Below are 2,869 nucleotides of genomic sequence, written 5' to 3'. Positions count from 1 at the left end.
ATTCCTGAAGCCATGCAGCTCCTGTGTTGTTTGGTCAAAAGAAACTTTATTTTATTCTCAGTAGAATACAATTTGGAAATCCAAATTGCTTCTCTCTTACCTGTGAGGGCTGTCAGCTCCCAGATAATGACTTTATGACCTGAGGCATTAAGTTTTATTGGTTCAGTAGCAGAATCTGTAATTGATGGTGTAGCTACTTTTGCTAATTGCCTCAGAGTCTATTGCCTGTTTAAGCACTGCTAAGCCTCTCTTTAAATCCACATATTTGTTCTTCTCTCATTAATATCTAATTCTCACATTAAACTTCCCTTAAAATTCTTCTAAAATCTAATTTTCCCCTTTGTTCTGAAAGCAGCTTTGAAACTGCTTTTCCTCTGTTTAAAGGCAACCCATAGGTTTGGGGGGGGGGGGTTTACGAAGTCAGGCAGAGCCCTATATATCTTCAATTTGACAGTTAGCCTGCTAATTGCAGAGTCCCTAGCTTAGTATATCATCATGACAGCTTGTCTGATAACAGCTTAGGCACTGAATTTTACGATTCTCTTAATTAGGAAGGTTTTTTCTCTGCCTTGTACTTTTAGAAAGTTCAATTACAGTTCATTCTGATTTTCCTGTATTTTCTATTTCCAAACTTATTTACCCATTGCATTTCCTCTACTTATTATACTTCTCCTTTAATTTTGTTCTTCTAAAAGAGCAATTTGGGGAAGTATCCTTGATTCCTTCCTAACAGACTTTTCCCTTGAGAACTCCCAGCACGTAGTCCTTCCTCTAAGGCTTCTGGGTAAAATGGATTCAAACTCTTCTTGGCAACTGTGCTTGTGAACATGCTAACATACATATTTCTCTCTAACATAACATAACATTTGATTGATATAAATTCTGATATCCCAAATGCTCTCTCTCATGAGTCTTCTTTGTGAGATGTATTTGAATCTAAAATATTTTGGTTCAGCATAATGGCTACATACAACTTGTAACTTCCAGGGCCTTCCCTCACACCATCAGTTTTTCTTACCATTGACAAGGCACACCGTGCTGCTGGTAGGGGGCTCACATCCTCCAATTGCCCTACTAATAAATGATCCTCCTGAAACTCCCATGGTACTCCCTGCAGACCATCCGCGGTACACCAATGTGCCACGGCACAGTGGTTGAAAATCGCTGCTATACACATTTGTGTGGGGGTAAGTCCATCTGCAATCAAAGGGGCTTACTTCTGAGTAGGTATGCATGAGATTGCACTTCAAATTTCATTCACAGATCGAGAGATGGCAAGAAAGAACAAACCCACACATAGTTAAATACCATGATGCATCCCCTGGGGAGGGAGGGGGGAGATTATATGATCATTATCCCTCCCTGGTGGGCCGCTGGATATAGAGGTTGCAATTTTGGCACTGCTGTACCCAATGGTGCCCTGCCATTAGAATTGGGCTGTTAATGTTACAAAACATTCTGACTTGCAATATATTAACATTAACTCTGGGTTATATTAAATTTGCCAATTGCTATGGGAAGCCAGAATATATCAAGTCTGGTTTGTATCCCTGCACTAAATCTATCTGCTCGAAGTAAGAGTGGCTTCATATGTGACATTTCTGGTTCCTGGAGGTAATATATGGATAGGAAAGAGCAATTATGCTGTCATATATGAAGTGTGATGTGAGCATATTTTTTTTTCTGTGAATAGATGGATCTGTCAGTCAATGCACAGAGATTTTCTCTGTGTAGGAAAACTGTTATGTATGAAATGGTCCTACGACCCACTGACAACAATAGCATTTCTAAGTACATTTGCTTATATCTATGCATTTGATTCTCAAATAAAAGCTGCAGTCTACAAATTATTTACTATGGAAATGTAAATAAAATGTATTTCCAAAAATGTATTGGTAGTGTTTTTTTTCAAAAGGATTTTTCCACAACTGTACAGGACTGTCCTTGTCTCCTGACACTGTACAGTCTTGCCAACCTAGAGCTTTTATATTGTGCGAACAGGATCACTGAAAAGGTTTTCTAAAATTGTGTGCTCATTACCTTCTGAACACACTTTAACTCAGGCAGAGTCCTGATGAGTTAAAGCAGTGATTCATATAATTTGAGCATGCCAATTTAGTTATAAAACAGAATTTCAAAATGCTGTCTCAACACACAAATGACTCCTTTTTATCATTACAGCAGTCAGTGAAACATGATCGCAGGGCTCCATAATACTACTTTGGCTTATTAAGCAAAGAAGAATTGTGTATCAGACTCTGAAAACACATTTGACAATTCTAGCAGCCCTTGCAACTGTTACCCTGCACATGCCTGATCTTGTCTGATTCTCAGAAGCTAAGCAGGGTCAGGCCTGGTTAGTACTTGGATGGGAGACCGCTTGGGAATACCAGGTGCTGTAGGCTTATACCATAGTCTTTCGAGACTGAAGGTTGCCAACCAAAATGAAACTTTGAGCTCTACAAACACACAGATGGAATCACAGAGCCATTTACATGGGGTGGCCATTGAAAAGCCATTAGTGTGGGGACATTACCTTGTGACAATTTGCCAGATGAAAGGTAGGGCACCAGGATGCAGGGGGAGGACCAGCCCGGGAGGGGGGTGGGACCAGTGGAGTTCGGCTGTGCCATATTCAATCCTCTGTGTTGGACACGGAGGCTCTGCCTGGCAAAATAGCAGGCGTGGACTTGAGAAGCCCCATTGTGGGGCCTGGAACTTTCACCGGGGAAAGTGGATGAAAGTCCCCTTCCCCTGAGGAGACCTCCAGTGGCCCCAGCAGTGCGCCTGCATGCAGAATTAGCCATTTTGGTGCCGCTGCACCCAGTGAAGCTGCTGGGGATAGGACTGGGCTGCCTGTCGCTTAAGG

At 41.6% G+C, this 2,869-nt stretch overlaps 1 pseudogene; it reads left to right on the top strand.

The window, feature by feature from the left end:
• The first annotated feature begins 2,287 nt into the window (after nucleotides 1-2,287).
• On the top strand, nucleotides 2,288-2,405 carry LOC136656188 (5S ribosomal RNA; annotated as a pseudogene).
• Nucleotides 2,406-2,869: the final 464 nt, after the last annotated feature.

The sequence above is a fragment of the Tiliqua scincoides genome, chromosome 6 (assembly GCF_035046505.1).
Source record: "Tiliqua scincoides isolate rTilSci1 chromosome 6, rTilSci1.hap2, whole genome shotgun sequence".
In the NCBI taxonomy this organism is placed as follows: Eukaryota; Metazoa; Chordata; class Lepidosauria; order Squamata; family Scincidae; genus Tiliqua; species Tiliqua scincoides.
The sequence above is the reverse complement of the archived record's forward strand: the minus strand, read 5'-3'. Positions and strand labels throughout refer to the sequence as shown.